The 15,259-nt window shown below is 37.3% G+C and overlaps 1 pseudogene; it reads right to left on the bottom strand.

Annotated features, from left to right (window-relative positions):
- Positions 1 to 8,694: 8,694 nt before the first annotated feature.
- On the bottom strand, positions 8,695 to 13,158 carry LOC113452403 (vomeronasal type-2 receptor 26-like; annotated as a pseudogene).
- Positions 13,159 to 15,259: the final 2,101 nt, after the last annotated feature.

Genomic DNA, 15,259 nt, shown 5'->3' with positions numbered 1-15,259 from the left:
GGTCATTACACTGAGAAAGTGGAAGAACCTGGTGATAAACATAAAAGGTTTTGAAAAGGGAGTTAAAACAGTTTCTGATGGTTTTCCTTTTTGGGAACAGATACTATTAAAATTAATATTAATATTAAATATTAAATTGAATGAAGGTGTCCCTACACTGAAAATATCAAAATATACATAGTTTATATATATGGACAATATAAGCAATAAAATCTCAAAATGAAATATATTTTCACCTGTGGGTTGCAAACCAAAATTAGCATCCTAATATAGAGTTTCAGAATGTTCATCCCCTTAATTCTAAAACACAACCTAAAGAGAAAGAAATCCCCATCAATGAACCACTAGACTCCTGCATATGTCTTATATACAATGAAACTCTAAAGGATAATGAAAATTCCACCAAATGTTCCCTATGTGACAATTATGCTCACCATGGCTGTTTGGGATTACCCAAGCAAATGACTCAATACCTAGAATTATCCAACCATGAATTTCAATATTTCTGCCCATCATGCAAATCCAATCTGAACAAATATATTGCCCTGTTTGAAAGATTTGATACCATAGAAACACAAATAACATCCCTTGACACCATAGTAGCATCCCTGACACTTTAAAAGAAAAAATAACTAACCTTGAAAAAAAAAAACCACAACACAAAAACCCGAACATCCAATAGCTACAAACCATATCTCTACCCAACAACCACAAACCTATTCACAAAAAAACACAAATCCAACAAATAATGATATCTCAATCCTCATCAGAGAAGCTGTCGAGTGCGAACAGAAGTGTCCAAATGCCATCTTATTTGGACTAGAGGACATCAATGATAATGATGACATTACAATTGTCCACAACATCATCAGTGACTATCAAGCATCAACATCTGTCCTGATGAAATACTTGACATTTTCCGCATCGGCCTAGAGTTCAAAAACAGAGATGGGTCGGTGGCCCCACACTTCTTCAGGGTCACTTGCAAAAATGAATCTAACAAACGTAAATTCATTTATACTATAAATTCACTCACCAAAGCAACACCAACCATAAGAACTTCTGTTCTCGCCCTGACATAACCTTAAAGCAATATGTCCACTCCCCTGAACTCCGCACAGAACTCAAAAAATGTCTAGACAATGGAGAGAAGGACCTGTACATTGACTACCATGCTGACTGTATCAAAAGTAAGTCACAAAACCTGCAGCTCAGCATCCAACCCTACTTCAATCAATCCACCATCACCCAAAACTTGGCATGCACACCCCTAACTACCTCAGTTCCAACTACAACTGGCCTTAAATGCAAGCTACTCAATACAAAAAGCCTTGTGAATAAAATACCTGAATTTCTCCTCTTATTAAATACAGCTAAATTTGACATTTGAATTTGAAACATGGCTCAACGCATCTCTCCCTGACTCCATTACCACAGTAAGAGACTATCATGTTTACCAATCAGATTGTGAAATACGTAGAGGAGGTGGTATTGCTATCTTCTATAAAAAGTCCTTACATCTAAAATACATCCAAGTTACCCAGGAGCTTGCTCTTCCTGAGACCAACATCCGTAAATATCACATTTCAATTCTTACTATGTTACAGAGTCCCTGATTATGACACTGAACATGTAAACAAGCTAAATTCACTACTAACATGGCCAAAATCCTGCCCACACACTTTTATCTTTCTTGGTGACTTCAATCTACCTTATATTAACTGGACCCTAAATGAATGTAAAACTGAACGTATACATGCAACATTCTACAATGCTGTAATAAATCTGGGACTGGAACAACTAGTAACCAATAATACTAGACTAAACAACTGCCTCGATCTCATCTTCTGCAATAGTTTGAATTCAATTTTCCAACTGTGACCACAACATGGTTGACTTTTGTCTCAACATACATCCACACAAAAATCATCATAATTACAGGATCCCCAATTATAACTTCAAAAAAGACAACTATGATAGTTATAGACAACTGTCTCTCATCCCTTGATTGGCAATCTCTACTCACTGGATGCAATACTGTTGAAGACCATCCAACATACTTTTACTTGAAGTCAAAAGAGTCATCAAACTATACGTACCAATAAAAACTGCCCAAACCAGAAAAAAACAGATTACCTATAACAATAATGAAACTTCAATCCAATGAGATCACTTTGGCAAAAAAAAAAATCTGGTCACATTTCCAACTTCAAAAGCCAATACAAAAATTTATACCACCAGATAAAGACTGAATGCACCAATTATCACATTAAACAAGAGGAAAACCTTCTATGCACCAATTCCACCCACACTTTCTACAATTTTGTAAACAACAAACTAAAAGACTCAAGGTTCATCCCACCTGTTAAAGGACCTAATGGTAAAGACTGCAACAATGACACCATTAAACCCAATCTCTTTAACACATTCTTTGGCTCAGTATTTGTCAAAAGTAATGGATAGTGCCCAGTATTTCCTAGTCGAAACACAGACAACTACAATGATCTAATACATATCGATTTTACAGAAGCCAATGTTGAAAAAGCACAATCTGAAACCGTCTCTATCTATTGGACTGGACGGAATATGTGACTACTTCTTAAAAAAGCTATCCACTGCCATAGCCGAACTCTAAGCATAATCTTTGAAGAATCCTTCAGGACCAGCTCCTTGCCAAAGCTATGGTCACTAGCCACAGTCATCCCCATATTCAAAAAGGGAGACCCTAGCCTAGGTGGAAAATTATAGACCAACCTCTTTAAGCTGCGTCACCTGTAAAGTCATGGAATCAATTATTAAACAATCCATTAACCTCCACTTAGAGACAAACAACCTACTCTCTAATAAACAATTTGGTTTCAGAAAAAAACTATCCCATAATCTGAAACTCGTACCCTGCAAAAACATGGATTACACAACCCGATCAGGGCAAAGCAATAAATGTTGGGCTTAATTATGGTTGTAAGCTGCATTTGTGGAATTTCTGGCTATGTGTAAACCTGTATCAGTTCTTTACATTGACAATATCTCAAAAAAACTACACAATTCAAAGTAACTCATTTACCTTATTTTGGAGGCTATCTAAGAAAGATTTCTTTAAAAGCATATCTTTCTAAGATAGATGGGAAGGTTTTATCTCCCTCAGGCTCAGCCTACAAAAATCTCTACTATCCTATCCCATTATCTCCCTCAGGTTTGGCCCACAGAAGCCTCCTCTATCCTATCCCATTATCTCCCTCGGGCTTGGCCCCCAGAAGACCCTGCTATCCTATCCCATTATCTCCCTCAGGCTTGGCTCACAGAAACATTTTCTAAACTATCCCCTTATCTCCCTCAGGCTTGGCCTACAGAAGACTCTGCTATCCTATCCCATTATCTCCCTCGGGGTGGCTCACAGAAGAATCTTCTATCCTATCCCCTTATCTCCCTCAGGCTTGGCCTACAGAAGCCCCTGCTATCCTATCCCATTATCTCCCTCAGGCTTGGCTCACAGAAACATGTTCTATCCTATCCCCTTAACTCCCTCAGGCTTGGCCCACAGAAGTCTCTGCTGTCCTATCCGATTATCTCTCTCAGGCTTGGCTCACAGAAGCCTCCTCTATCCTATCCCATTATCTCCCTCAGGCTTGGCCTACAAAAATCTCTACTATCCCATTATCTCCCTCAGGTTTGGTCCACAGAAGGGTCCTAGCCTGTTTCAAAACAGCAGGCCTTAAATTGAAGGAAAACAAATGCAAATTTGCAGTCAGCCAAGTAGATTTTCTGGGATACCACATAGATGCCAAAGGTATTCATCCCATTGAGTCAAAGGAAAGAGCTATTAAGGATGCCCCTACACCAACCAATAAGACTGAACTGCAGGCATTTTTGGGGCTCCTGAATTTCTATAGCTCTTTTCTTCTACATAAGGCTTCTGTGGCAGAACCGTTACATAGATTATTGGATGCGAAGCTTCCTGGTAATGGGGCCCAAAGAAGAATTCTCTTTCAATGCTGTCAAAGCTCTGCTGTCATCTGACAGTGTGTTAATACAATTTGACAGGGATTTACCTTTGATACTTTGCTGTGATGCATTCCCTTTTGGGATAGGCGCTATGTTGGCACACAAATTGCCAAATGGCCTGGAAGCTCCAATAGCATTTTTCTCCAAGACCTTATCAAGTACTGAGAGAAATTATGCACAGATTGATAAGGAAGCCTTAGCTGCAGTCGCATCCATAAAAAAATTTCATGAGTTCCTCTATGGTCACCATTTTCAGCTTGTGACCGATCACAAACCTTTATTGGGCATTTTGTCTGGAGATCATCCAAGTCCTCCAGTGTTGATTCAAAAAATGACTAGGTGGACAATATTCCTTGCTGACTACTCATATACATTAATATAAAGACCTGGGAAAACACTGTAGTCATGCAGAGGCTTTAAGCCGTTGTCCTTTCCAACCCCTGTAATTGACTCCACACCATCATTAACTGTGTTCTTTTTGGATGATCAACAATTACATCTGACTGCAGCAGATATTGCTCAATGTTCGTCAAGAGACCAAATAATATTACAGATTTTGGACTGGGTGAGAAGGAAAATTAGACACCAAATTCTTACCATTTAGAGCCAGGCAGCATGAGATATCCACCCAGCAGGGGTATTTATTATACGGTTGCTGTGTTGTTGTCCCTAGAAGGTTGAGGCCTGGGATAATAGATAGTTTACATGAAGGACATCCGGGTATTGCCAGAATGAAGGTACTGGCAAAGAGTTATGTCTGGTGGCAAGGCATAGACACAGACATAACTACTAAGGTCAGGACATCCCAGGCATGTCAACTATCGAGGCCTGCCCCACCAGCTGCCAATCCAGGTGAACTGGCTAAGTCCCCATGTCACGAGTCCACCTAGATGTGGCAGGCCCTTTCCATGGCTGCATATTCTTAATTGTGGTAGACTCTTATTCCAAAAGGGTTGAGTTGTCCCTCATGCATTCTACTACTTCAGCAGCTGTCATAAAAGTGTTAGATCATTTGTTTGCAACTCATGGTTTTCCAGGTTCTTGTTTTGGACAATGGTCCACAACTTGCATCAGCTAGTTTTGAATTGTTTCTAGCTAAGAAGCGGGTCCGGCATGCGCTGACAGACCCTTATCAGCCAGCAATGAATGGGCAATCTGAAAGGGCTGTAAGGGCAGCCAAGGAGGTTTTAGGCAAACTTGAGGGAAAAGATTGGGACTCAAAATTAGCCACTTATTTACTATCACAACATATCACCCCTAGCTCAGTGACAAATCGTTCTCCAGTATAGATGCTGATGGGAAGGAGGCTTAGGAATAATTTAGATAGGCTCCACCAAGCTACTTTCCTTCAATTCCATTAGATTCTTTTAGTCAGGTAAGGTCATTCCAGGTAAATGACCCTGTATATGCTAGGAATTTGGGGGATAATCCTCTCTGATTGCCCAGCCAAGTGGTGGCTGTCGCAGACCACTGGTCTTATAAAATTAGGTTACAGGATGGCAGAATATGGCAACGCCATATTGACTAATTGAGAGGTCATTGGGGTTCATTCCAGAGTAACTCAGAGGGGAAGGAACAAACAGAGGGAATGTTTTGTGGGTATGATGCATCAAAGTATGAGACACCAATAAGTGATGCACGTGCTGACACAAACTTACCTGATGAAGAGTTCTTGAGAGAGTCCCACTCATCTTCAGTGAGAAGTCCAGCACCACCATGTCCAGAGAGTTTGGTGACAGCTGATCCATGTCAACCAGCTGCAAAGACTGAACTGTGCAGATCGGGACAAGAGAGATGATGTCCCACCTATTAAAATGATTATGCATGTTCCTAGTTGGGGGAAAGGAGTATTGTGTTCTACAGAAGTTCTCTTTATTGGTCTGCAATTTGAGCAGGAGTTTTGTTTGTTCTGATTGGCTGAGCAGCCTGACAGTGAACTATAAAAGGGAGCTGTCAGACAGCATCAGCTGTTACCTGTCAGTGGGCCGATTCAGCAACATATCACCAGACTAGGGTAACCTGTTTCTTTGTTACAATAAACATTGTTTCATTCATCAAAGCCTGCCTCAGCTCATTTTTTAGAAAGAATATAATAGGCTCTAGCACTTAGATCATTAGAGATGAGTACTCCAAGGTCCTTGACAGAGTTTGGATCATCAACAAGGTCTTGACTATTCAGCTTGCATTTTATTTTCTGATATATATTTATTTGTCAATATCTAAGATAGAGTATTTATTTGTTGAGATTTGAAGTTGCCATTTGTTTGGTCATTCTGATACATGGTTGAGATCTTTTTGAAGGGTAGCTGTATTGTCTGTGGTTTTGAATAGCTTTAAATCAGCAGCGAAGGGAATGCAGTTGCTCTTAATATGATCACAGAGGTCATTTATGTAGAGTATGAAGAGAGTTGATCCTAGAACACTGCCTTGGGAGACACCACTGTTGACAGGTACAGAATTTGATAGGATGCTCCCAATTTTGACCATTTGTTGTCTGTTTGACAGGAATGCTTCTATCCATTAATGCAGATGTCCAAAAATACCATAAGATTTTTTGCCAACCTTGTTGGGGCCAAATGCCAGTGATAAAATATCTTATATTGATTTTCCTTATATGCAGTGGATTTTGTTATAGTTTAGTTTTTACTCCAATTTTTTTCCCAATCCTCTAATTCAATATTATGTTCAAAATTTTTGGCCCATGCTATCATGGGTCCCTTTACTACTTCCTCTTCCATATCAAATTTTAGTAAATAATTATATATTCTTGTTATTAATTTCTCTCTGGGCCTACCAAGATTTTATTTAGTTGTTGTAATTCATTATCAAATATTTTCCTTTGTATATAATATTACATCATGCTACTTTATCACAAAAACTGTAGAACATTAGCATGCTGAAAGTGATAAACTTGGCTTCATCAAAAATGGCAGGTAATTTTCAAGTATGGAAAGCCATAATGAATCGTCCAATGGCTCAGAAGCCCATATAGCCTAGGACAAGATAAAATTTTGTTGAAGATCCTTCAATACACTGCCCAATGGTTTCTCCAATAAACTAATTCATAACTAAATCGGGGGAATGGCCAACCATATCAGACAGATGCCTATTTGAATGACAGACAGGAAAAGACAATGGAAAGTACCATTTCCCCCCATGCATTTATTTGCAGTTGAGCCTGGAAAGCAAGAGAGGTTTGGGCTAACACATAGGAAACAACCACAGAGAAAATAATCCAAAGGTGGGTGTCTTTCCTTGGTTGAAGAAGTTAGGTATCTTTCCTTGGTTGGCCAGAGAATAGCAGAGGACAGAAGAAGCAGAAGAAGCCAGAGAGAAGGAGAGTGTAAGTGATGTTTCAGTTGTTGGTTTTGACAAGGGAGGGGGATATTTCTGTTTTTTTATTAAAATTCCTAACACTACACCATTGATGAGAGGCAAGAAAATTAAAAGTGAAGTGAAAGGGATGCCTAAGTCCTCTTCATATGACAGAAAATATCTTTTTTTTGGGGGGAGAGATTATTCCTTGCTGGGGAATTTGTCTTCTAAACACTGAAAACATTCCAAGAAAATGTCTTCTGGATCCAACAGAGTTAAGATTACCTGCCACTCAGCCAGATGGACTAAGCCTGATTTACATTTTGTCTCCAGAGATTCAGTAGACCATTACATTGTTACAAAAGAGACTAACAGATTTTCCTTGCACAGATATGAGTTGTTAAATCCTGGAGTGCAGATCAAGGTCCCTTCTAGCTCTACTTTAATTGATGTATTTGGCAGTTAAGTATCACAGCCCTTTATGGCTAAATAGTGTTCACACATAAAAGCAGTGGACACCCAGCTTATCCAAACCATGAAGCTAATACCAGTAATTATGAAATTGATGGCTTCCAAATGGCCAGTGCTATCTAACTTACCATCCACAAACCTTAGAAGAAAATCAGCTTTAGAAATGGAGAGGAAAAATGTGAGGCAAAGCTAATTATTACTTGTACACATGGATTATCATGATCAAATATTTAGTCTCATATCTCGTTATTCACCATGAAAACTTGGACAGCAATAATTTCATCCAAACCAAGATTGGCACCTGAAAAACAAAAGGTTTATAATACTAAATATGACAGTGAAAATGTCCTGCAAGCTTTACATCATATTGCGATGAAGTGCCCCATTGAAGATTCCCTGCAAGAACTACATCATCTTGAGGATATTGCTTTCCAAAGGCTAAATAACCTAGATATAGGCCATAGGCTTAGGTACTCTAACAAATACTCATACATAATTCAATTTTTTAAAATAATTTTATTCATAATTCATATTGTGAATTTTTAAAATAATTAACTGTTCTCATGTTTTATACTTTGATACATATTTTATATGCTGTTTTGTGAATTTTATGCATTAATGCTTTATTCCAATGTTTCTCAAACTTGGCAACTTTAAGATGTATCAACTGCGACTCCCAGGATTCCCCAGTCAAAAGAGAAGACTGGTGAATTCTGGGAGTTGAAATCCATACAGCTTAAAGTTGTAAAAGTTGAGAAATATAGCTGTATTCTATTATGCCATATGAAATAAATCAATAAATAACCCCAATTAATTATCTAATTAATTCTAAACAGATTATAGTCATCTCATTTAAATTCAGTATTCTTGGGGAAAATAGTTGTTGTATCACATGAAACAATAACTTCATTTTATTAGTCGTTTCTTAATGTTTAGTTCTGGCTTAAGTACAATTATGAAACGTTTTGGGAAAAAGATACATCCCATTAACCCAGCACTGAAGGACAAGATGGAGAAAATCTCCACAGCCATCATGGCTTTTCCATTGGTACTCAGATAGGTTGGAACAAAGGAGATCCACACACTGCAGAAAGCCAACATGCTAAATGTGATGAACTTGGCTTCATTAAAGGTATCAGGTAAATTACGAGCAAAGTATGCCACAATAAAGCTGACAATAGCCAAGAAGCCCAGATAGCCCAACACACAATAGAACATGAAAATGGAGCCTTCATTGCATTGTAAAATCATGGTTTTTATAAGGGAATTCATGTTTAACTGAGGAAATGGAGGAGATGTTGCCAGCCACAGAATGCAAAGATCTGCTTGAAGTAAAGAACAAGAAAGAACAATAGAAAGAGCCAATCTTTTCCCCACCCATTTTCTCATTGAAGAACCTGGCTTAGTAGCCATAAAAGCTACAACCACAGTAATAGTTTAACTAAGACACAAGAAACAGAAGCTGAGAAGATGATGCCAAATGCTGGTTGACGGAGAAGGCAGGTTACTTTCCCTGGCTGACCAAGGAATAACAAGGAAGATAAAAAGCATAGTAAGAGGGCAATAAGGAGAGTGTAAGTGAGGTTCCGGTTGTTGGCCTTGACAATGGGGGTATCTCTACACTTAAGGAAAATTCTGAGCATGCTGATTGTCATTAAGGAAAAGAAAAGTGCAGCTGAGGCCAGACTGATTCCTAAAGGTTCTTCAATGGACAGGAAACTCATTGTTTTGTTAAGGCATTGAACTTGCTCCTTGCTTGGATACTGATCCTCAGGACATTTGAAACAATCATCTATGTCTGGATAAAAGATATCAAAAAGAAAATCATTTATTATCTATTTCTTCCTGAGATTTCTGTTCTTCTGTTTGGAAACTAACATTCCTTTCAATCTCACTTAGCCATGGCCTTGTTTTCTAAGCAGAATTTCTGAAATTTAGAAAATAAGGTGGGTTACAGTGTCTCTTTGTGTGTGTGTGTGTGTGTGTGTGTGTGTGTGTGTGCGCGTGTGTGTGTCTTTCTCTCTCGCTCCCTCTCCAACATTGATTATTGCATTTTTCAGCCAATTTTACAACAATTACATGGATAATTTTTAATTTCCTTCCAGTTCCATCTATTATATTGCCACTTACACTAATGCTTTGGATTACCACCATATAAAAGGTGGCTGGGCCGAAATTTGACTTTGGTCACTATGTAAACCTTGGTTTTGTAGGTGACATCTTCTGGGACCCAAATAAATAGTTTGGGTTTTGAATTCTGGGATAAAAATGCATATAAGAAAATATGGCATCTGTGGATGCTATATCCTACAAGATGTCATAGTATTCTCAAATATGAGAGATTATTAATAACTGAGTTATATAGGGATTATGCTTGTTTGCTGCTTTAAAGGGTGGGAAAATCTCATAGTTAGTAAGAAATAGAACAATTTGTAATTTTTGACAGAATAATTTATCTGCAGCCATTGTCTCCAAAAATAGAAGAACTTTATAACTGACCTGTCTTGCTTGAAATCTTCCCCTCTGGACAGGGAATACAATCATAGCAACAAAAGGTTTTCTCTTCAGATTTTCTCTTCCAATATCCGGGATGACAGTATTGATTGCACAGAGAAACTGGAAGAACCTGTTCATAACAATGAAAAATGTTGAACAATTAGTTGTCAAGTTGTTAAGTTTTTCATCATTTGGAAACAAAATCAATTAATAATCCTCTAAAGAGAATCATGGCCAACAGAAATTGACTGTAGACATTATAAGTGATTTCCCCCTGCCCCCCATTGTTTCATTTTCCATTTCCGAGGAAGTTGTAAAACTATAAGCATTCTACATGCTTGTATTCCATACCAATTAAAACCTTTCTTCCATTCAATAATTGCATTTGAAATTTGAAAGGCATTTGAAATGCTTATTCTTCCAAAAGAATAAGACACTGGAAGACCTGATCAAAGGGATTCACCAAGTTTTTCTCAATGGGTATAAGGGAGGAACATAACACATGTTTTAGGAATATGTGTGCAATAATCTGATCTATTGAAGATTACCCATACCTGGTTAAAATCTTTGTGCCATGCAATCAAATTTTCATTAATAATCAATTCATTTCTAATCTTCCAACTTTCACTCTCTGGATTGATTTGTTTGAAAAGGTGATCATGTTGATGATGTCAAATCCTCCTCCAATTTCCATCTTTTCATTAAAAGACATACTTTCTCCTGCTGAGTTGTTGAAAGAAATGCCTTGAAGAAATGGGTGCAGCTACAGAGGAAGAGGTTGAGGAAGGGGAAGGGGAAGAAAAGAAGAAGAAGGAGGAGGAGAAGGAGAAAGAGAGGGAGAGGGAGAAGGAGAAGAAGAGGAGGAGGAGGAAACAGAGGAAATTTAAAGAATAGTCAGATAATTCATTCTAAGAGATATTTCCCTTTTTCCCCAAATTTCTTTTAAAATAATAATAATAATAAAGTTTTATTATACATTTTCTTCATTTTGTAGTACAGCTTCAATTTTACAGCTGCGATATAGTGGTTGTATCAACATTATACATTTTGTATTCTATTATATCTTCTATGTTCAACCATTTAACTTTTCTTTATACAATACCATATTTATCTTTCTTATTCTATATGTTTATATTTTTAACTATCATTATACTCATATTGTTTCTAGTACTTTGATTATCTTTCATTGTAGTTTTCTAATCTTTGCATCTCTTAGCTAACCAATTGTACCAGATGTCAAAATGGAATAATATTCTGATTCTCCTTTATTTTTTATTTCCATCGTCAACCTGTCCCTTTCAGCGCAATCAAATATTTGATTTGTTGAAAGAAATGCCTTGAAGAAATGGGTGCAGCTTCAGAGGAAGAGGTTGAGGGAGGGGAAGGGGAAGGGGAAGGGGAAGAAGAGAAGGAGAAGGAGAAGGAGAGGAGGAGAGGGGGAGGAGAAAGTTTAAAGAATAATCAGATAAATCATTCTAAGAAACATTTTCCCTTTTTCCAAATTTCTTTATGCAGCTTGATGCAATACATTTCAAGAATTAGCCTGAAGAGCATCACTATATACAGTAAGGAGCACAATGCTATCCATTCTCATAGATATAAAAAAGTAATGTAATACTGTGAATAATATTTCACATGTTCTTGGGTAGAAAGTTGAATGTAACCCAAGGGTGGTATTTACTACAAAAGAACAATACTTTGCTTTGGTATCTATCATATATTGATTGATTTAATCATAGCTATTTGAATGATACATTGTGATACAAGTCATTTTCTAGTAAATTTATCACTTTTGTTGGACAACTTTACCTTAAAAGGAGATAGATCTTCAGATTCTGGGATTTTATCCATCAATGTTTTACTGTGACTGGATTCTTTTGATAATAAAGCTTGCAAAGAATGAGCCACAACATAGATACCATTATAGATGCTATAACAATGACCTGTCATTTGAAAAATTGAAAAAGAAAAATTGTTAATATGAAATTCTTTTTGGGGAAAGGATCCATATGGGATCTAAAAAAAAAGAATATTCAACAGAAGGTTTAAATAGTGTGTTTTGTTTTGTCTCTTCCTCTTCATGAATTAGTTTAAAAGCTGCTCAGATGAAATTATTACTTTGTTTAATTTATATTTCATTTTTCCTAGACTTCTTATATCTGATAGAATTGAATAAAACAGAATTCTTTATTGGCCAAGTGTGAATGGACACATAAGGAACTTGACTTGGTGCATATGCTCTCAGTGTACATAAAAGAAAAAATACATTCGTCAAGAGTCAAGAATCATAAGGTACAACACTTAATAATAGTCAAATCCCACTGATATATATATTCCAGTGCAACATTGCTGAAATTATGAGAATATAGCAAAATGTCAGGGTCTGCCATTATTTTTCTAATTGGAACATGATCAAATACCAGCAAATTGAAAGCCCCCTTTACCAGTGCAAGCTAGCATTAATTTTCAATCTCTTGCTAAGTATTGATTGAGATTTGCTTACAATCATGTTTTTGTGGAGATAAAGAAATGAGAATAAATACTTAAGAAAGCTCTTAACCAATTGAGAGCTATAGGGCCTACCTGTGGAATTTTGTAGAACTCTACAATTTCTGACATATGGGATGAAGTATCTGAACCAAGTCCTCCAATGATGGCCATAAGATTTTTCTGAAGCTCACATTTGTAGTTGGGCATAAATCTGTCTGATTTGAAAAGTAAATCTAGGGTGGTCCGATAAGTCATTCTTGCATTATAGTAGCTGTCATAGATATGGAAGCCAAGGGTAATATTTGACAGGATTTCTGATTTCTCATTGATTTCTTTGACAGCAAAGGCCAAGGAAAAGAGATGTTGGTAGAAGTTTGTAATCATACTGTAATAAAGATTTTTTTCAATCCTTTCCAAATTATTTTAATGAGATTATGGTCTGCCCATATGTTAGATTCAATTTCCATTTCTTTTATATTACATTTCATTTCCCTATTTGTCCATAACATATCCAATCTTGACCATGATGTGTGTGGTGCTGAATAGTAAGTATACTGTTTTTTTTTTCTGGATTTCTTTCTCTCCATATATCTTTTAATCCTAATTCTTCCCCCATTTGATAGAATACTTTTAGTAATGTTTTCCTTTTCCTTTTTTTCCTTGGATTTCCATTATTGTAATCTTTTCCTACATTTGCTATTGCATTGAAATCACCTAACAGGCATATGTTCTCATATTCCTGTTCTACTAATTTTCTGTATAGTTTGGTATAAATTTTTTCTTGTTTCTCATTCAGCACATATATCACTGTCAATAACATTTTCTTATAATTTATATAAACTTCTAACATCAAAATCCTACCCTCCTCGTCTGCATATAACTGTTTTGCTTGTAAATGTTTCCTAATGTATATTGCTATCCTCCTCTTTTTTGGTTGGGCTAGAGATACGTATACATCTCTTAACTTTGGTGCTTCTAACAGTTTACTTTGATGTTTCTGGATATGTGTTTCTTGAAGGTATATAATATCTAAGTTCAGTTTCTGTAGTTTATTTATCTATTTCCCCCCTCTTAATTTGTGAATTTAAACCGTTGATGTTAATGGAAATCAATTTGATTTCTTCCACCATCTTACTCTGTAGTTGTTTCTTGTTGAAGCTTATTTGCTCTCATTTGGTGTCTTGTTCTTATGCCTTCTCTTTCCACTTCATCCTGCTCTCTTTCCTCTTGTTCTGTTTCTCTTTTTTCCACCCAATCTTCTTCTTGGCTTCTACTTTCCACTTCCTCTTTTCTGTTCTGGTCTTCTCCTGATACTACATAAAGTTCAAAGAATTCCCTTGCTTTTTCTATACTGTCTATTTTAAATTTTTTATCCTGCCATGATATTAACATTCCCTCTGGGATAAGCCATAGGATGTTATTCTTATTCAGTTGGGCAGCCAGGAATCTGTATTTCTTTCTATGTTCTCTTATTCTTCTTGGAATTTGTTTCAACGTTACAATTTCTGTTCCCTTGAATATCAGCGGTTCGTCTCTTGTCACTTTGTATATCTCATCTCTCAATTATTTCTTTGAGAATCATATATGAACCTCTCTTGGAAGTCTAAAACATCTTGTATAGTTGGTATATATTCTATATAACTCATCGATTTCCCTTCGAACCTCTTGGCCCTCTTTCTGTGATGCTTCTGCTATGAGATCTGCCATTAATTTGGGCAAGTCCTCCCCCATTTCTTCTGTTACATTCTGAAATCTGAGGTGTTGCGATATCACCCAATGATCCAATGATACCATACCTGCCAGGTAACATGTGTAAAGCTATGATTGGTCAACATAGTGAGGCAGGTAACAAAACAACCAACAACACGTGTAAAGCTATGATTGGTCAACATAGGTATTACCTTATATGGTCAGTATGCCTTATATGGTCAGTTTCCTTATATGGTCAAATATGCAAATACATAGCCTTATATGGTCAAATGTACCCAAAAGGAATGTTTCCTCATACACCCTAAACCCCACCCTAAACTTGCACAATAAAAGAGAGGGGCAAAGTTTGCTCTGGGCTTCCTCTCCCAAGAACATGCCTTTGTGTCCTTGTCTTCATTGCCTCTGCGAGAGAAGCCCGTCCGGGCAGTCGGTCCGGGCATGGGCTACCAGCTGACTCCTCATCCCTGCAGTGGGACCAGCAACGCATCAACTGGTGACCCCGACGTGATCGCTTTCACGTCCCCTTCACAACGTGCTCCTTTTCTAGGGAGGCGTCGCCCTGACTCCTGTACTACGCCACCGGGCAACGGTAAAGCGCATTCGTAAGTATGGGCTCCCCACTTTCCAAAGTTCTGTCCAAGCATGTGGATGAACTTCATTTTTTAGTCAGGAAGGCCAATGCTCTGCAAAGAACTAATGGCATGACAGTCTTTCCTCTTTCAAGGAAAGCTATAATATCTTTCCTCCTCTATCTTCAAAAACATTGCCCAGCTTA

The sequence above is a fragment of the Pseudonaja textilis genome, chromosome Z, assembly GCF_049901715.1.
Source record: "Pseudonaja textilis isolate UNSWEBS1 chromosome Z, rPseTex1.2, whole genome shotgun sequence".
Classification (NCBI taxonomy): Eukaryota; Metazoa; Chordata; class Lepidosauria; order Squamata; family Elapidae; genus Pseudonaja; species Pseudonaja textilis.
Note: the sequence above shows the minus strand (reverse complement) of the source record. Positions and strands in the feature narration are given on the sequence as shown.